This window comes from Triticum dicoccoides, chromosome 4B, assembly GCF_002162155.2.
Source record: "Triticum dicoccoides isolate Atlit2015 ecotype Zavitan chromosome 4B, WEW_v2.0, whole genome shotgun sequence".
NCBI classification, from domain to species: Eukaryota; Viridiplantae; Streptophyta; class Magnoliopsida; order Poales; family Poaceae; genus Triticum; species Triticum dicoccoides.
Genome location: NC_041387.1, coordinates 400,399,140 through 400,421,108, shown reverse-complemented (window position 1 = coordinate 400,421,108; position 21,969 = coordinate 400,399,140).

Below are 21,969 nucleotides of genomic sequence, written 5' to 3'. Positions count from 1 at the left end.
GAAAACAAAGGCAACTTGGAAGGGGAAATCGATGAATATCTTGAAGAGAAAACACCGGTTGAAAACATTGAGGAAAGAAAGCAAAGACTTCGCACGAGTAGGATGGATACTCGATTAGGGACTCCGGTTCCAAGAAGAAGAAGGGTGGGCGGGTGGGAAAAGAAGACAACTGAGGATTGAACTCGAGGATGAAGAGGCTCGAGTCGACTTGACGAGAAATGCACCGGATGAAAAGAGCTGAGGAACAACGATCGGAAAACCAACTGCGTGGACCTAAAGAAAATTTGAAAGGGAAGAGAAGTAATTCAAAACACCTACGTCAAGATTCCTCACCAGAGCGACGAAGGGGCTGAGGAGTAAAAAGAATTCCTACTCTCCGATATAACTAGACTCCGAAAACAGTTTTCTTCTAGACTCAACAACGGCCAAACTACATGATCAATCAAGGGGGCTCCTAAGGTCGGTCGAGGCTCTGATACCAACTTGTCACGCCCAATATGCGACCCTATCCAAAAGGAACTCGAAGGTCCCACCAAAGATAGACCCGCATATTGAAACGCTTTTGCAAGGTGGATATCATTACATCAACATTACATAACAGATAGGGATACATACAAGAGGCATACAATGCCACACGAATACAACATCACAATACATAAGAGCATCATCCGACTATGGATAAAACACAAACAGAAACTCAAACGACATCCACCCTGCTAGCCCAGGCTGCCGACCTGGAACCTATCCCCTGATTGAAGAAGCAGAAGAAGAACTCAATGCAAGCAAGCATCGCTCTCGCGTCATGATCATCGCAGAACCTGTACCTGCAACTGTTGTTGTAGTAATCTGTGAGCCACGAGGACTCAGCAATCCCATTACCATGGGTATCAAGACTAGCAAAGCTTAAAGGGAAAGGAAGGGGTAAAGTGGTGAGGTTGCAGCAGCGACTAAGCATATATGGTGGCTAACATACGCAAATAAGAGCGAGAAGAGAAGCAAAGGAACGGTCGTGAACTAGTAATGATCAAGAAGTGATCCTGAACTCCTGCTTACGTCAAACATAACCCAGGAACCGTGTCCACTTCCCGGACTCCGCCGAAAAGAGACCATCACGGCTACACACACGGTTGATGCGTTTTAATTCGGATCTGGTGTCAAGTTATCTACAACCGGACATTAACAAATTCCCATCTTCCTATAACCATAGGCACGGCTTTCGAAAGAATATACCCTGCAGGGGTGTCCCAACTTAGCCCATGATAAGCTCTCGCGATCAACGAAGGATATACCTTCTCCCAGGAAGACCCGATCAAACTCGGAATCCCGGTTTACAAGACATTTCGACAATGGTAAAACAAGACTAGCAAAGCCTCCCGCTGTGTCGACAAATCCCGATAGGAGCTGCACATATCTCATTCTCAGGGCACACCGGATGAGCTAAACGTCGGGTTGGCATAGACCATGATTGCCAGGGGGCGCCGGACATCGCTCGGTTTGGACCAACACTTAGACAAGCATTGGCCCGGGGGGGCTAAAATAAAGATGACCCTCGGGTTAATTACTCCCAAGGGAAATGTAGGTGGTGGTGAGCCAAATGGTAAAACCAATGTTGGGCCTTGCTGGAGGAGTTTTATTCAAAGCAAACTGTCAAGGGGGTCCCATAAATCACCCGACCGCGTAAGGAACGCAAAATCCGGGAACATAACACCGGTATGATGGAAACTAGGGCGGCAAGAGTGGAACAAAACACCATGCATAAGGCCGAGCCTTCCACCCTTTACCAAATATATAGATGCATTAACAATATAAGAGATATTGTGATATCCCAACCAAAATCCTGTCCACCATGGAGCAATCTTCAACTTAACCTGCAACTAGCAACGCTATAAGAGGGCTGAGCAAAGCGGTAACATAGCCAAGCAACAGTTTGCTAGGAAGGGTGTCAAAGGTTAGAGGTTCATGTCAATTTGAGAGGCTTGAGGAGCAAAAGATAGGTAACGCAGCATAGCGATAGAACGAAGCAACTAGCATAGCAATGATAGTAGTGAGATCCAGGGTAGCGGTCATCTTGCCTGAAATCCCGCAAGGAAGAAGAACGAGTCCATGAAGAAGACGAACGGATGAAGCCGAACCAAGCGTAGACGAACGAATCCTCACGATCGCAACGAAACAGGAACTAACAAGAAGAAGCACACAACATGGTAAACACACCACACATAGACAAGACATGATGCACAACAAGCATGTTGCAAGACAATACTACATGAAGCTACTCATGGTAAGAGATGATCCAAACAAGAGCAACACATCAAGGCAAGTTTAAATGAGGCCGGGAATAACATATAACAAATTCCGGTAAGTCCTCATATGCGAATTTCGAAATTGGTCCAGATCTGAATAAACATTATGTTCAAGTTGTTAAACAGCAAGTTAAGATGCACCAATATCATCTACACCAGATTCTAGTCAAGTTACATATAAAGTTCATTTAATTCGGAGCTACGGCCTAGAAGATATGAGCAAAACAAGTTAAACATAACATTGATGCAAAATGCACCCAAACATCTAACAAACACCTCAAAACATGGATGCAACATGATAATATGAAGCTACATGCAATTCTAAGCAATTTTCATATAGAGCACACTCAAAACGGAGCAACGGTTCCACACATACACTCTATACAAGTTATAGCAACAATCTGTCCAAAACAGCAACTAGGCATCTTGCAAGCATCAAAACAACATGCTACATGACCTCAACAAGAAAACAAAAGGCATGGGCATGATGTACAGGTAAAGCATAACAAAACATGAACACTGAGCTATCTCCATAAATCACTAGAACATGCTCAAACACACATGGCAAGATTGCAAATGATGATAGTTTCAGACTTTGCAGAAATAACATCAGGTTGCAATGTTTAGAGCTATCAAACAACATGTAACAGGAACTTATCGTGGCAAACAAAGGCATGGCATGAATCTACTAATTGCATAGAACAAAAGTCCTTTACTGACCATGAGCCAAAAAGGATCAAAAGATATGATGGCACCTTGTAAACATAGCAAGTTATATTACAGATTTAAACATGGCAGGAACAACAATAAGAAGGCATGTTGGTGAGCTTGTACCACTCACCACAGAGCAATACATGGCATGGCAAGGCAACCAACAGCAAGAAGACATGTTTATGAAACTAAGCATGTCAAGAGCAAGTTCATAGGGTTCATGGATCACTAACAACAATCATGGCAACATTGAACTTAAAGTTAACAGGCTGACAGCGACAAAATTTAGCATCTTTGGAGCAAGATTACAATAATATACAGCAAGCCATAATTGCAACCAGGGGCATGTTGGATAGATCATAATATGTAGAACAAAAGATCCTTAGTGAACATCTCCAGATTATGCATAGAATGATTTGTAGCAGCAGGTTTACATAGCATCACGAAATAACAGATTCAGCCTAGCAAAACAGTAACAACAAGTACACTACTTAACAAACTCGATTCACTCACCACAAGTCATTGCATGACAAGATAAGCATATCATCAGCAAGAAGACATGTTTGTGATGACAACCAAGGCAAGAACAAGTTCATAGCATGCAAGGATCAACTACAACAACCTCGGCAAAATTGAATAACATGTAAACATTCCGCCAGGAAACATTCTGTAGCAAAAGTAGAGCACGAAAATGACATGCTAGAATACTCCATAATTGCAACCAGGGGCATGAATGGATAGATAACAACCATATGTACAAAACATCCTTACCGAAGTATCTCAAAATATGCATAGATCTCTATGTAGCATCATGTTTACATGACATCAAAATAACAGCAGAACGAGGACTAAAATCAGCAACATCACGAAGCCTAGTTTGCATGCTTGTGCTAGTCACCACATTGATCACAAAAATACATGGCATACACCCCTGTAAAGATGGCATGGCATAGATCAAAACACATGTAGACATCAACCTCATAGGATGCACACATCAATCATGGCAAAAATGACAAATGAGCTTGTTCTGTTAACAGCCAGCAGACAACATTATGAAGCACACTTGCAACGAAGATTCAGGCATCAAGATGAGCTCAAATGAACATGATGCAATGGAATGAAATGAAGTACTTGTTGAGGCGAACAATTTGACATATTACACGCATGAAACGGCGCTACGGATGCAAAGATATGATGCAATGAACATGGCATGACAATGTCAAAATTACTTCGGGGACTTGGTGAAATCGGGGTCAACCTCGAGCTGGATCGAGCACGGACTTCGAGGCGGCCGGAGAACTCGCCGGAGTTTCGCCGGAGAGGACGGGGAAGGCGTCGGGGAGGCAGATCCGGGGCCGGGGAGACCTCCTCCGACCGGATCCGGCGCGGGACGGCGAGGAGGCGGCACCGGAGGGCACCGGCGTGGGCTCCGGCGGCGCGGGGCCGAGAAGGCGCGGGCGGCGCGCGGCAGGTCGGGAGGAGCTGGGCGGCGAGGGGGGCCGCAGAGGGCGGCAGCACGGCCAGACTCGGGGGCGGCCGGAGGGGCGCGGCGGCGGGGAGCCGCCGGCGGCGACGAGGCGAGACGGCAGGGAGCGGGCGGCGCGGCGCGCGGCGAGGTCGCGCCCGGCGTAGCCCGAGGTGGGCCGACTGTGGGCCGGGCGGGCTGTGGCGGCGGGCGGAGGAGAGAGAGGGAGGCGCTGCTGAGGTGGCGAAGCCGGGTTGGCTACGGGCGGCGGCGGGGTGACGTGGCGCGAGCGGGTTGGCTGGGGTGAGGTGGAGGCTGGACATGTCCGGCGGGGTCCGGACGTGTCCGGCTGCGGGATGAGGACGAAGCTAGGGTTTCGGGGGGATTTGATCCGCGAATTTCAGGGAAGGGGGCTATTTATAGGTAGAGGGAGCTAGGAGAGTCCAAATGAGGTGTGGTTTTTGGCCACGCGATCGTGATCGAACGACCGAGAGCATGGAGAGGAGTTTGCTGGGTTTTGGGCCACTTTGCAAGGGTGTTGGGCTGCAAAGAGAAGGGGGGCTTCGGGCTACGCGGTTAACCGTTGGAGTATCAAACGGACTCCAAATGACACGAAACTTGACAGGCGGTCTACCGGTGCTATACCAAGGCCGCTTAGCAAACCTCGGGCCATTCCGAGAAAGTTTAACACCCACACATGAGAACAAGGTGTGAGAGGGGGCGACGGGCGCGCGCGAGAGGTCCGGACTCCGAACGGACAACGGAGAGAACCAGCAGAACCCGAACGGATGCAAGTTTTTAAAAACATGCAGATGAAATGCAGATGATGACATGGCAAAATGCAACACGCAAGCAAATGACATGGCAATGACGGCGAATAACTGGCAGACACCTGGCGCATCGGATCCAGGGCGTTACACATGGATAGTACAGCCCGTAGAAGGCCCATGGATTGTACGGCCCGTAGAAGGCCCATGGACCCTACGGCCCGTAGAAGGCCCATGGACCCTAAGGCCCGTATAGAAGGCCGATGGATCCTACGACCCATATAGAAGGCCAATGGATCCTACGGCCGGACGAAGGCCCATGGATCATACGGCCTACAGGAGGCCCATGGTTACAACAGTCCATGTGTTGCCATGATTATTTTGGCCTAGTTACAAAAAATAGGCTATTGTGGCCACTAGAAAAACAGAAAAAGAACTGCAATGACTACAAGCAAACAACTAAACAAGATAATAAGGAAATAAATAAGCAAGCAATTAATGCTAGCCTATTACCGCTATTACACATATTACATCCACTGGGCATCAAAGTTCGCCACCAGTGCAAATATAGGGAACAAAGCAGCACATTACATACACTGGCCATCAAAATTGGCCACCAGTGCAAATAAACGCGGCAGCAAAACAAGAGCATAACTGAAACAACTTCAGAAGAGCTCAAGAAACGTATCCTGGGTATCCACCATGCTGGCAATAAGCTTAGCAAGCTGATTAGCTTTGTCGTGTTTGGCGCTAAAATCCTCCAACGCTTGTTGTTGCACCAGAAAGTATGCATATGAATGCTCCAGGGACTTCCGCAGTCCTTCCGCTTCTTGTCGCACCACAGCTGATCGATGTCTTTTAGCTTGTAGTTGACACTCAAGATACCAAACTGATTCAGATAGTGAGTTTAAATAGCTTGTGCAAGCGGTAGTGGCCAGTAACTCGAACACTAAACCAAGACAGGACTTTGGGGTTGTCTCGCTGTCTTTAAGATAGTCTTCCTTAGCTATTTTATCAGCTTTGTTGGAGACCAACAAGGATGTGTCACTATCCTGAACCTTATCTACATTACTTCCTTTACCATTGCTTAATAAGGCACTCTTCCCCAATATTCTGTCAGCATTCTAAAAGAAGAAACAAGCAGACACATAACAAGTTTAGCATGTACTAGTATATGAAACTCATTTCGGTGAACCAGTTCATTAGTAAGGTGGACATGATTAAACTACCAAGTCTTCTATTGCCAACATAATTCACCTACATGTTATCTAAGTAATCAGGATCGCATCATTTAATTCACATATGTGATTTATATGCTAAACAGAGGGCATTCGATATGATGTCTGAACTAAGAACATGGTGTTGAATATTGTGTATATGATGTCTAAACTATGTAATGCAAGACACCGTATGCATGATATGAGCAGTATAACCGTGCCAAGTTAGAGCATACACCTCAGCGGGGGAATAAGACTGGTCATCTGTCTCTAAATCCATATCTGAGGAGCTATCGAGACCCAACAAGAGATCTACATCGACAGGTAGCACTGTCTGCTCTAAAGGCCTTGTTTTCACTCCAGATTTTTCCATCTCCCACCCAAATGGCTGATTCACAGGAAGAGTAGTTTAATGTACACACATTGTTGACAAATGGAAATGTAATGAAGAAAAGGATGGGCAAGATATCATTCAAATATATGATGCCTGGTTAAACAGGATGGCATTGCACATTTCACATATATTATGGCTGGCTAAAAGACATGAGACTGCATAATTCCCATATATGATATAGAAACTAAACAGGTGGCATTACAGAACATGTATAAACTAAGCATATGACATATATGATGTCAAAAGTAGGCACTGCAAGGCAACATATGCATGATATGACTAACATCATCATGCCAAGGTAGAGCAAACACCTTGGGGGGTAAATAGGAGTGGTCAGCGGCGTCTAAATCCACCTCAGAACAGATATCTTCCTCTGGATTACAATCTGGAGAGGGGTGGGGAGGGTTTGCCATTGAACCCACCATGGAGCGATGTCTGCATGACATTGTATTGCCGCGCAAAACTCTTCTCTTTTTCTCTACATGTTCAGCATGACTGTGTACAATATCTGACATGCATACGAAAAAAATATGGTGAGATTATGTAAGGAGAGCATGCAGAAATTTAGAGTGATGGTAACAACCAGTGTATCGACATTTTTCCGTTGAACCAAAATAGCCCTAATGGATCGACGTGAATGTATAGTAATAAGTGATGCAACAAGTGTACAACCTCTTTGCCGTAGCCGTGTCGACCTCAGCATCATTGGGTTGGGTCGCTGAAGCAGTTGAGGCAGAGGTGGTCGTCGGAGGTGTGGAGGAAGATCTGAGGAATCTGTAGACGGCGTCCAGGGCACTGCTCTATTGTGATGGATCGTTCTGTCGTTGGAGCAGCTCCGGTGAGCCGTAAGACGTCAAGGCTGAAGCAACACAAGACAGACATCGTCAATCTCAAGTGGGATTCTAATAGCATCTCCAATAGATGATGTAAAATGGATGTAAAATCAACATCACCAAAAACCACCTGACTACAACAGATGAGGTAAAAACTGTTGACTCTGAACTTAACTGTCGAAACTGAAATTTACTGTGGAATTTGAATGCTACTGTCGAAACTGAACGCAATGGTAGCAGAGAGGCACTTGACATGTAGTTTAGGGAGGGCCTGCAGTTCATCTTCAACCTACACCCCCTGAGCCGTCAGCCACCACCGGCCCCAGCGCCGCCTCGCCGCCCCGAAACAACTCGCCACCGCTGCCCCGGCCAGCCCTCTAGGCTCCCCGCCCCACCCTGAAACCTTAGATAGATGGTGGGGTACCTCTCCGGCGAGGCCCTGTCCTCGCTGCGGGTGGTTCTTCCTTAACTCCAGCGAGCCCCCCCCAACCCCTGAAAATCGACTGACCCAAAAGTCGATTCAGTCGACTAAAGTGTGGCTTAATCGGAGCAGAGCAGCAGCACAAGCGAGGGGGAGAGCAGCAGCAGCAGCTGGGCGAGCGAGCGATCGAGCGAGAGCCAGAGCAGCAGCAACACGAGCAAGCGAGAGCCGGAGCAACAGTAGCAGATCCGGCTGGTATGGACGCCATCGCCGAAGGGGCCTCGCACCGGGGGAGAGCCGCCGTGGAGATGTCGCCCATGGCGCCGGCTTCAAGGTAGCTGCTCCATGGGGTGGCAGGATGGAGCACCATCGGCGCCGGGAGGTCGAGTTAAGGAGAAGGTGCGATGCGATGAGTGTACAACCTCTTTGGTGGCACCGAGTAGGCCTCGGCTTCGTCCGAGGAGTCGATGAGGATGCTGCGGTTCCGGTAGAGCAGGTTAAGGCGGCGCTGTGAGGATGGACCAGCCGCGATAGACGAGGCGATCATCGGAGCAGCTCCTTGGAGGTGGAGGATGGGGCGGCTGAACCGGCGGGACGGCGATATGGACGATGGATCCTCATCCGGGGAGGTGGACGAGGGACGTCGAGCTATTGCGGTGGACGACATCGTCGGGGAAGAGGCTCCGACTGAGCAGCGGTGATGTGGCGGACATAGGAGGGTGGGGTTTCGCGGCTGGAGCGGAGAGGTTATGGCGGCCTGGGATTTCAAATGGCGAAAAGGGGGCGATGGGAGGGGGTGAAGCATGACTTAGGGACGCGCTTGTCCAAAATGTAGGGTGTGTTACAAAAGTACCCCCCACCGATTTGAACTAGCGGCCCTTTCGGCTCAGGGTTAGAAGGGGGATTTCGCGTGTCGGGATTTGGCAGCTGGAGGGAGTTTTCGCGTGCGTTGTAATTTCGGGATAGCAAGGTGCGGATTGTGAAGGCGCCAGTTTTGGGAGCACGATATCTGAATTTTCGGGATATAACAAGACGCGGGTTGAATTTTAGGGACAAGCCTAACGTGTAGTAATATTGTACTTGTATATACCAAATCAATTCACACTTCCCTCAACCAAAAAGAAAAAGAAAAAAATAAAACTATTCACACCACACAAAGAGAGAGTCTTGCCCCGTTTTACTATACAAATGCTATTCAAAGCTACTCCCTCCTTCCATCTATATAGGGCCTAATGCATTTTTCGATGCTAACTTTGACCAAATATTAGAGCAATGATATATGACATGCAACTTACACAAAGCACATCATTAAATTCATATGTGAAAGGTTCTTTCAATGATATAATTTTCACATTGTGCATGTCATGTACTATTAATCTTGTCAATAGTCAAAAGCGGTCTTAAAAATCTCATTACGCCCTATATAGATGGAAGGAGGGAGTATGAATCCATGTTATGTCTGATTAAATTTTTTCGCTTGCTGTATAATGCATGTAACCTACTCATACAAACATTTTAGTGCATTCCAAATATCTATACTACCGCTGCAATTCGAACTAAATTTGAATTCGTTTCTCTATTTCAATAAGAATCTACAATCATGATTGTTGCCAACTTCAACCATCATAGTTTCCTTGCTATCCGCCAGATATAAATCGGACGACCTATAATGCAGGATGGCAGACACACCATCATCAACAACTCCGTTTTTTATAAGAGTAGAGATAAAATATATTAAATGTAGTATAACATGTTCATAACCACACCATGTGTATCACCGTTATATATATTCACACATGCGTCGGTTTAAAACACTATGATAAATTCTTCAAATATCCGAATTCACTTTTTATACTGAAGTATATATGATCTCTATTCGTCTTTTACACCCACACAACCCTCTTATCTTTGTAGCTAGCGCTAACTTTCTGTTGTGCATGCACACGCCCGCATCCCTCTCACCCTCCCTCAGCATTCTCTAGCTCCATCACGCAAATTCGTCTTTTCACTTTAGGTCGTTCACCCATGGTGTGTGTAGGCCCCCCAGCTCCTTCACGGCACACATCGATCGATATGCCTCTCTAGCTAGGTGTGCCTAGCACAAACACAAGCTTCCCCTCTTCTCTTGTCACCGTCCATGCCTCACTCCCACCACTCTTTTCATCGTTCTCGCACTCGCACACTCCTCCCCCCTCGATATAGTATGCCTCTCGTACCACCTCCTACATGCATCCCTCTCTCTCTATCCTTCTCCTCGTTCCTCATTTGCTTCTAACACACACATGCATATATACCGATCGATCTCCCAACATATACCTAGATCGACTTTAACTACCCCCCATCGATCGACGTACCTCACAAGTTATGTCTCTCCTTTCTCTAACAAAGGGCGATTGATCTTCCTATGTAGTCACGTCTGCTTACCACATCCACATCGTCCCCCCTCATCATTCGTGCATGCCTCCTGACCCGTCTCTCACATGCACGTGTACAGACAACAAGCAGCCATCTCCTCTCTTATTGATATTGCGAGCGTGCCCTCCCTTTGTCTAGCAAGCCTATCCCACCATTTGTTAGAAGCAACTCCACTACCACCCCCTCCAACACTCTAGCTCTGTCTCTCTCCCAATCTTATTCCTCTCCTGCACATATGCATGGATGTCGATCAATCTCCCTTAATACATGAGGCAGATCGATCTCCTTAATACATGAGGTAGGCCTCTCTCCTCCTCCACACATATACCATCCATTGTACCTCTATAGTTAACTGGGCATCCCTCTTCCCCCACCACACACCGATAGTTGAGCGCTGCAGGTACGTATCCATGCCAAAGAGACAAACTGCACATGTCCCCTCTCACGTTCCAGTAGGCCATCCACTCTATATCTTTGACGTGGGCACACACAAATTCGATGGCACTCTTTATCGATCGCGCGCGCACACACACACATCATCCCTCTCTTCGATTCTATGGACACCTCAAGCTGATGATACCTCCACTCTCTTCTCGTGGATCGCCCCCTCTATATATATGTTATATCCAGGACTCTATTTCACACACATTGCATATGTTACATTTTTTGATTGACCCCCCCCCCCCAAAAACTCTCAAGAACCCACACACTATATCTCTCTAGGTTTGTATCTCTCTCACACAACCCCACGTAGGTGGTGTACGTATACAAGAAGAGAATAGGTGCACCGTGCACGTACTCACGCTTCGTGCCCAGCCACACCCGCGCGGGTACATGGTGGAGCTCATTTCTTTATGAAATGGCAGCCCACGTGCTAATTTGAACGCCTGTAGCGATTGTTTACCTAGGGAGGTTGTGTACCACACGTGCACGAAACAAAGTTCGACTTGACGCATTGCCGTGTTATTTTTAAATAAAGTTATAGCGCTCAATGGCACGTACATAGAATATAAAACGATTTTTATGGAGAAAAAGGTAGTCCGCTCACTATATACAATGGAGCCTGCCTGCCTGGTTTGTCGCTCTTCATAGTATCTCACACAAGGCTGCAGTGGCCTCTCTCTCTCTCTCACCGTTGGTCACTGATCCGGCCGCATCCCGTCCGCCGAGGGAAAGGGAGTGTGGTGGCCTCTCTCTCTCTCACCGTTGGTCACTGATCCGGCCGCATCCCGTCTACTGGGGGAAAGGGAGGAAGTGCATCGTTTCTCCATTCGACGGCACCGAGGCAGCACGTCCCAATTTGCGGTACACGCCGTTCTCTCTGACCAAACTCTGGCACGGAAGGGCCTACACCACCTGCTCGTAGATTCCGCCCGCTGCCACTCACCTAGTTACATCCCGACGACCTCCAGGTATCCCCTCCGGCCTTGCTCCACTGACCGTCTTCCCACGTCACTGCATGTGGATCTTCCATAGTTCTTTTCCCAAAATGTAGCTCGTCCGGCTTTCCATATTGCATTCTCGTCCTCACACCGTTTTAGACAAACACAACCGTGTTGTTATCTTCCCTTAGGACAAGGAATATGCTTCTTTTTTGTCGTCGCATGTGTCATCAACTGTTATTGGCCAGTAATTGTTTCCTTTCTACCTCTTTTTTGCAAACAGGGCTATCCATTTAACCTCATTGCTATTGCGACCTTTTGGTGAACTGCACAAATCACTCTTTTCTTAAGAGTGTTTTGTGCAGTTGTACTAAAATGTCACACGGGCAACGTCTCTACATTTTAGTGTGACTGCACAAAGGGAGATTGGTTTTGCTCTATCCTCCTCATCCAACTCCGAGCCTAATCTTCTCCAACTAGTTAGCCTTAAGAGAGACTGCAAAGGTGACCGACTTCTATTTGTGTGTTTATTGTTTCATCAGCAGTCCTCTATTATCATAATCACACTTAATATCTTTGGAACAGGGACACTCAGCTCTATTTTAGTGGAACTGCATAAAATGATCGGAATGTTGCATGCTCCAGACATCTACTTTTTTCCCAACATGCCTTGTTGATTTAGACAGAGCTGGGGGGACGTTGCTGCTAATGAAAGCATGGATCAATTTGAATTTAACACCTTCTCACAACTCTGTCTTCAGTTGTGATGTAATTATTAGCTCTGATCTGCTAATAATTGACATGCATTAGCAAGGAAGTTAGTTTTTTATTGTTTTCGAAAGAGCATCGATGGCAAGACACGCGAAACAAAAGCTGAAAGCTCACACCATTGTACAATTTCATGTCGCTGGAAAATTATTTGTATTGTACGTCAATTATGTAAACAAATGATGGAAGCTTGATAGCATTGCCAGAAGCCTCTTCATCATCCGGGTCCATGTGCCATGCACAAAATTATACTCCTTTGTTCCTAAATATTTGTCTTTTTACAAATTTCAAACGGGCATATTTTAGAGTGTAGATTCACTCATTTTGCTTTGTATGTGTACTCCCTCCGTTCCTAAATATTCTATTCGTCTTTCTAGAGATTTCAACAAGTGACTACATATGGAGCAAAATGAGTGAATCTACACTCTAAAATATGTCTATATACATCCGTATCTGCTAGTCCATTTGAAATCTCTAAAAAGAAAATATTTGAGTAGTCACTCGTTGAAATATCTAGAAAGACAAATACTCCGGAGTATTTAAGAACCGAGGGGGTAGTGCACAACCGCATGGGAGACTCAGCCCGATCGTTGCACCGTATTAATAGTGAGTAATGAGCAGTCAAATCATAAGCCTCAGCTTTCCCACTGTAAGTTGCTCTCAAGAAGCAACCATCAATACACTCTTCTTTGAATCCGCTCATACTACTCCATCCGTCACTGTTTATACATCGCGCTTCAGAAAAAATAAAAAAAATCTGTGGGACCAAGGCGACTAGCGATCGGCCTGAAAAATAGCATTGGTAGTTATAGCACGACGTCTATTACTAGAGGGAATAATGCGTACGCACATGCATGTAGTGCTTCCACCACGGGTACACACATGCATGCACTTACTCCACTCCGTAGTAGTACAGTACATGGAGAGAAAATTGTGGACTTGATTGCGGTTATCACGCCCTAATTAATTGAGCATTAAACCAAACGCGTCTAAAGTTTCTCTGGTGGTGGAAATGCATTGAGAGAAATGCATCATAATGAAGCGCGCCCTGTAAATTGTGACGGAGGGAGGAGTAGTATGAAGGTGCAAAACCAAGTACGCGTATGGCCAGTCGGTCAACGCACCTCCTCTTGGCATATCACTGACATGTGGGACAGGAGTGTGAGCAAACCGATCTCAATTGACGGCAAAGAGCCAACCCGCCGTTCCTTGAGAGAGACGAGGAGCGAGAACACACAGATGAGCTCGCACGAAGGCCAAGATATATTCGAGCATGGTTGGTTGATCGATATCATTCATTACATGTTGGGCTGTCATTTTCCGCCGTTCTCCGGAATAAACGTGTACTTTATTAGAGATAAAAAGATGCTCCACCATGCGGTTCTAGTAGTAGTACTACTCGTACTACTGCGCTTGGCTCTTTGCCTCTTCGTGAAGTCAAACAATGATGGTACTCCGCATGTTGGGTACTACAATGTATGCCTCTGACAATCTGACACCGAACGGACTGATGCATGTCCACCGAGGGTAGGTTGCATTATTCAAAAGGCGTAAGCGAGCTTCACCTTGTCCTGCAAGCTTCTCCTCGTTCTGCGAGTTGACGGGACACACCAAAAAGTAGTGCTAGTCCATACTCCCTCCTTTTCGGTTAATATGGCTTAATCTTTTTTGCGGGTAAATGGGAGAGCTTTATTCATATATAAGCATTCTTAGGACGATCAGCCAAGACACTGGTCACTAGGAAGCAAGGTACCCCGCAAAAAAATAAGTAGGAAGCGAGGTATTTCATCAAGCCAGCTCTCGGCCACATTCAAAGTGCAGCCTTCTCCTCGTTTGGCAAGTTGACAGGACACATCAAAGTAATGCTAGTCCATACTGCCTCCTCTCCGGTTAATATGGCTCAATTTCAAACGAGATAAATACACTGTCTGTCACTGTATATTTGTAAAAATATGGTCAGTGGACTTCATAATACGCTCATTGTGCTCAATATATATATTTTCCGGTGTTTATACGGTCACTAGCTCACCCTGACTGAGTATGTGTGTGCATGCACGTGTAGGTTGAGCACTTGAGCGTGACCATGTGTGTTCCGTCGTGTGCTCGAACATGCATGCATTAGGGCGTCGCGCGCGTTTTTGCGTCCATGTGTATGTGTGACTATTGCATACACGTAGGGGGAGTATGTGTAGGGGCCACTAAGGAGCAGTCAAATCACACAGTAAGTCAGCCTCTCCACGCACAGTACTCTTCCGATGGAAGTCGGTCGTTGACCACATTGACCACGCCGCGCCGAGAGCACCACGGCGGTGGAGGACGGCGAGGCCTAGGAAGGGGACGACACGGAGCCGGGGAAGACGCGACAGTGGATGCCCACGCAGAGGGGAGTACGACTGTACGAGGGTTTACTGGTTCGTCTGCCGTCGCCGGAGAATAACATCAGGTGTGGGTGAGTAGAGGGATGGCTAGGCCAGCGATGGGAGTACGGTGGGGCGGTGAGGCCTGCGAGGCAGCACAGCCGGTCGCGGGGAGGAGGGAGCAGGCAGTCCCGCCGGCGCTTGTTTGAGCGGCTGGAGCAGGAAGTGCAGAGATTGAAGAAGCACGACGGCCGTTGGATGGACATCCAACGTCACTGCTTGTGCGTCAACCTTTTTTTAGGAAAGCCTCAAATCTGTGGAAACAGCATACAACCCATCTGCCATTATTTCTAAAAATTTATAGCCCATTTGCTAATTCTTAAGGTTTGTTTGGAGCCCATATTCTTTTTGTTAGCATTACAGCCCATATTGTGGCCACGGTTAAAAAATTATACGAAATTTTGCATATTTCGGTGCGGTCCGAACTGTTTTTAATCCCGAAATTTCGACTCACATTCAAACTGATTTTAAAAATAAATGTATATCAACATAAAATCCAACAAATTCCCCATGTATAAAAATTATTGTAATTTAAAATCTTGAAATGAAAAAAATATATTTGAAACTAATTGCCGGTTTGATGTGTTTTAAAAATGTACAGCCCATTTCTCATTACTGATGGGCCATTTTCTCGGCCAGCCGAATGAAAGCTCTCCTCGTCTTGAAAGATTTGCAGCCCAACAGGCTTGACAAAGCGACTTACTTGGCAAATCATAAAAAAACTGGGCTGTGGTCGTGGACCCTGCTGTCAGCCTCTCCATGTACTGTACTCTTCCGATGGAAGTCGTTCCTTGACCATGTTGACCACGCCGCACGGAGAGCACCACGGCGGTGGAAGACAGCGAGGCCTAGGAAGGGGATGACGCGGAGCCAGGGAAGACGCGGCAGTGGAAGCCCGCGCGGAGAGGAGTACGAGGGTTCGCTGGTTCGGCTACGGTATGAGGCTGCCGTCGCCGCAGGGCCTGGCCAGCGGTGGGAATAGTAGGGGGCGGTGAGGCCTCCGCAGCAGCACAGCCGGCCACGGGAGGCAGGAGCATGCGGCACGACCGGCGCTGCTTTGGGCGGCTGGAGCAAGAAGACCAGAGGTTGAAGAAGCACTACGGCCGTTGGATGGACATCGTACGGTCACTGGAGCTAGAATCCTTCATATTGACTAAGTTGAGAAAGCCTTTCGTCCGCGTCAACTTAGTAGGCCCACAAGTGAGTCCCAGCTAGCCGGGGGAGCATTCATTTTTTTGTGCGTAATAAGGAGGCACTTCCGGTGGGTCTGAGCTGACAGCGGGGGGAACGTTTTTTTCGTGAAATACGGTGGCCCGTCCGGTGGGTCCCAGCAGTCAGGGGGAAACAATTTTTTTCGCAAAATACTGGTGGCCCGTCCGATGGGTCCCCGCTGTCAGTGGAGAAATAATTATTTCCGCGTAATAAGGAGGCACTTCCTTGCGGCTGCCGTGGACCCAGCTGTCAGCCTCTCCATGTACAATACTCTTCTGATGGAAGTCGGTCGTTGACCACATTGACCACGCCGCACCGAGAGCACCACGGCGGTGGATGACGGCGAGGCCTAGGAAGGGGACGACGCGGAGCCGGGCCACAGGAGGTAGGAGCAGGCGGTAGCACAGCCGGCCACGGGAGGCAGGAGCAGGCGGCATGACCGGCGCTGCTTTGGGCGGCTGGAGCAAGAAGACCAGAGGTTGAAGAAGCACTATGGCCGTTGGATGGACATCATACGGTCACTGGAGTATTGACTAAGTTGACAAAGCCCTCTTTCCCCGTCAACTTAGTAGGCCCACAAGTCAGCCCAACAATATGGTGGGTCCCAGCTAGCAGGGGGTATTCATTTTTTTGGGCGTAATAAGGAGGCATTTCCTTGCGTGCGAAGATATAGCTGGTGGGTCCGACCTGTCAGCGAGGGGAACGTTTTTTCCACGAAATACAGAGGCCCTTCCTGTGGGTCCTAGCTGTCAGGTGGAGGAATCATTATTTTGCGCGTAATAAGGAGGCATTTCCTTGCGTGCGGCCATGGACCCAGCTGTCAGCCTCTCCACGTACAGTCCACTTCCGATGGATGTCGTTCATTGACCACGTTGACCAGGCCACGCCGAGAGCACCAGGGCGGTGGACGACGGCGAGGCCTAGGAAGGGAACGACACGGAGCCAGGGAATACTCGGCAGTTGTTTCCCACGTGGAGGAGTACGAGGGTTTACTGGTTCGTCTGCCGTCGCCGGAGAATAACATCATGTGTGGGTGAGTAGAGGGATGGCTAGGCCAGTGATGGGAGTACGCTGGGGCCATGAGGCCTGCGCGGCAGCATAGCCGCCCGCGGGAGGAGGGAGCAGGCAGTCCCGCCGGCGCTTGTTTTAGCGGCTGGAGCATGAAGAGCAGAGATTGAAGAAGCACGACAGCCGTTGGATGGACATCCAACAGTCACTGCTCTCATGTGTTGACTAAGTTGACAGGGCGTTGCGTGTGCGTCAACCTTTTTTTATGAAAGCGTACGCGTCAACCTGTACTAGGCGCACAAGTCAGCCTCAAATCTGTGGAAAACAGCATACAACCCATCTGCCATTATTTCTAATAATGTATAGCCCATTTGCTAATTCTTAAGATTTTTTTGGAGCCCATCTTCTTTTTGTTAGCATTACACCCCATATTGTGGCCACGGTTAAAAATTATACGAATTTTTGCATATTTCGGTGCAGTCAACTGTTTTTAATCCAGAAATATCGATTCACATTCAAACTATTTTGACAAATAATTTATATAAATATAAAATCCAAATAATTGTCCATGCATAAAAATTAATGGAATTTAAGATCTTGTAATTAAAAAAAAGTTGAAACTAATTCCCGGTTTGATGTGTTTTAAAAAATGTACAGGCCATTTCTGGGCAAACCGAATGAAACTCTCATTGTCTTGAAAGATTTGCAGCCCAGCAGGGTCGATAAAGCAAGTAGGCCTTGTTTGGGTATTTCTTAAAAAAATAGAACTGGGCTAGCCAATTTCAGCAAGAAAAAAACACAACTGGGCTCATGATGTGGTAAACATAAATAAAACCCTGGCTAGATGGGCCACAGCCCCCGCACAGCCCCGTTGTTACCCTGATCCGTCGCTAAAAGTAGTATAAATAACAACTGCTTGTTCCTAAAAAAAACTGTGTGACTTGTTGGGTCCCTGGTGTCAGCTGCTCGTAGTGTAATTCTCTCATTTATTGACTACGTTGACAATGGCGTGAGCCCCAGATGTCCAACCATTAGGAGGAACCATATTTTTGGGCTTGTACTATAGAGGCACTTGCTTGCGTACTGCCATGACGCTGGTGGGTCCCTACTGTCATCCTCTCCACGTACAGGTATCTCCTTGTTCCTCTCGGTTGTTGATGATGTTGACAACACAAGAGGGCGGCGCACCACGCACGGGGAGCAAACCAAGGCTGCAAGGCGGAGGACGACGGCGAGGCCTCGGACGGAACAAACAGGAGCCGTTGAAAATGCGCCCGTCCAGTCGCAGGCGGAGGGGAGTACGAGGGTTGACTGGTTCGGGCACGGGTGCGTGTTGGGGCTGACGTTGCCGGAGAATAACAGGACATGTGGGGGAATAGAGGGAGGGACTGGCCAACGTTGGAGGGTACGTACGGTAGGGCGGCGGAGGCGCAGCTAGCCATGGGAGGTGGGAGCAGGCGGAGCCGACGGGGTGGTTTGGTTTGGGAGGCTGGAGGAAGAAGAAGACAAGAGATAGAAGATACACGATAGATGTCATAATCCGGTCATGCAGCCTTTCCTATGAAAATTTACAGCCCATTTGATGTGCTAGTTCGAAATAAGTTTGTGGGTGCTGGTGGGGGCTAATCACTTGGCTTCTATAATGCACAGTGAGCTCAAGCAGCCGGCGTGAGTGATGTTATTTCCCTTGGTTGTGATTTGTTACAATATTTCACTCTAAATTAAACGAATGGCAAGCCATTTTCCTTGTTTCAAAAAAAAAATATGACAGTCACAGCCGAGTTGAAAAGGGCAGGAACATCTAACTCCAGCTTACAAACTGTACAAAAGCGCGAGGGTTGATTGTTCATCAGGTTTACAAAAGAAACTAGATTGAAAAGGGCAACAACATCTAACTCCAGCACTGTTTTCGCCAGTCACAGTCAAATGGATCGGTAAGGTCCATAGAATGAACACCCTGGGTCATAAAATTTACTAGATTATGACCACAATATGTTGTAAATAGAAGCCCGGCACGTTCAGAAGCTCTTTTGCCCACCTGAAACTCCTTTTTTTTCGACATACCCATCTGTCAAAACCATGCTGCTGATAAACTTAAGCCTGATGGACAATAGTAACCTCACATTCAGAAGAAAGAATGTGACAAATCTTGTGTTTGCACGGTTGGCTACATATGGTTCTAGCGTTATTGTCTTCAATCGAATCTCATGAGAAGTGAGAAAATCCCGATGCTTACGAATCCACCGATTGGTTATAACTTTCTTACCCCGTCCTGTTGCCTAAATAGACATGAAGATTGAAAACAGTTAAGGTCTAAAAGAAGAGTGTCGAAAGAGCAACAGCTGAATGGTTAATTCTAGTACACTATATGCGGGCTTCCAATGTGCATGAAATTATCACCTTTATATACAACTTCTCCAGACATGGAAAGCATTGCAGCAAGCCAATAATCTTGTTCATATCAAAACTATTCATTTGGATATATAAGATCTTGACAGAATCCAGCACCATTGATAGGCCATCCATGGAGAAACTCTTCATTGAGCATAGAACATAATATTAGTACAAAATGTGTACTCCAAGATGATATATAAATTATGCGCAGAAATTTAAAATGCAGCTTATGGTTACAAGTGTAGATGATAATATAAACTACCTGAAGGACTGTGGAGCTAAACACCATATTGGAATGAGCACAGAGATCATGTATTACACCCAAGGTCTCCAGTTTAGGCGCAGAGAGGACGGTTATTTGCAACAATGAATAACTAGAATCAAGGATCAACCTTTGAAGTGAAGGGGCATCTTGGATGATGAGCTGCCTTATGTCAAAAGAAATTCCAATTCTTACAAGGTTAGGCGACTTTATTTGGAGACAACCGATTCTAACTGTGAAAACAAGCACCAAGCACTCTAGCGCAGGGCAACTGGAGTGGATGATGCTGTGCAATGAGGCCTCCGATATACGAACCCGCACAAGTGAAAGTTTCTTGAGAAATGGGAGTCGAAGGTTTAGTACCAGATTGTCTGGTAGGTAGCACATCGCAAAGGTGGCGGTGTGGAGAGAGGAGGAAAACCGCGAGATGGACATTGGTGTTGAGGGCACAAATTCATGGCATCCGGTACGTGGTATGTGATTTCCAGGGGAATAGTAGAACTCAAGCAGCTTTAGTTCTGTGAATTCAGGGGATTTCAGCCAGGCGTCCACCGTGCAGGGCATGGTATGCTTTCTCAGGTAGCATGACGGGATGCAGAGGCTTTGAACGGAGCCCTGGTGGGAGGAGATGATGGCTCTGGGGATTTCAAAATCATTGAAGAGAGATAGCTGACGACAGTTGAGATTAAGGGGCACGACGCGCCATAGAGGGCACCACCGAATTGAGAGGACTTGGATGCGGCAGCAATCCTTGGTGGGGAGAAGCGAGATGATCTCCCTAAGGACGGCGTCCGGGAGATCGCTGGTGCGGTCCACCCGAGATTCTACGAGTTCCTGGGATCCGGTGGGGGCGGGATCGCCGCTTCTTCCCGCGCTGTTGGGTGCGGGATGTACAACAGGCGTCGCTCCTGGCGGGAGCCTCATCTTCTTGGCGCTGGGGTCAGCCAACTCCATTTTCCTCGAGGGCGTTGCGTCGCGCTCATGGATTTGAGCAGAGTAACGAATGATGAGCCTAGTTGTAGTGCAAGCGAAGACGAAGGGGAGCTGGGGGTTTTCTGTAGGAGTGAGGAAGAAGGGGAGCTGGGGTTTTCTGTAGGAGTGAGGTGAGGAATTTGGGGGTACGAGTGGAGCGAGCTGACGTGAGGTGGGTGGGAGCAAGGAGGAAGAAGAGCACCCAGGTTTTTTTTGGGGGGGGGGGGCGGTGTGCTGGGTGTGGGTAGCGCCTTTTGAATTGATTTTACTATTTACTAGTGTGGATTGGTTGTTTTGTCTTGGGCCCAGAGAAACAATTACTACTAGTACAGTGGAGACACTCTACAGCTACCCAAAAAAACAATTACGACTAGTACAGTGGAGACACTCTACCGCTTCTGGCTCCTCCTAGGTCATTAAAATGTCTCCCTCTACTGAATGCCATTATACTTTTGTTCACCGACATGTGGGCCATGCAGCGCACGAGCCCAAATGCCATCCACCAAATTAGAAGGCAGTATGCAGGCGGAGAGTCACCCCGGTCGTAGCACGGCAGTAACGAGCCGTCGTATCACAAAACCCCACCTCCCCGCAGTCTATGTTTGACGGACGAAGCAACCATCATTTCACTCTTCGCTGAATCCCCTTCTCCCTCACCATCTTCAAGAAAGGCAACACTCGCATCTGCCGCTGTTCTTCTCTCCCAACGAAGGGAAGGTAAGCGGATCCGTGATGTTGGTATATTTTCGTTCAGAGAAAAAAAAGAACTTTTGCAAAGCAGTAACCGATCCTCACTCTTTTTTTGTTTCATTGTCATTGCGATTGTGTTTTCCTTTCAGTGGTCTCCTAGTATTCGTCAGTTTCATGATGGACCAAGGAGAACTAGGCAAAGATCTGCCGATGTTGGAGCAGACGCGGGAGGCTAATCCCCACGAGACAGAGAGCTCCAAGAAGTTGGAGGCAACCACCGAGCCGACCCCAGATACGCTCACGGCCACTACTGAGATGTTCAATGCCCCGTTTGAGGTTAC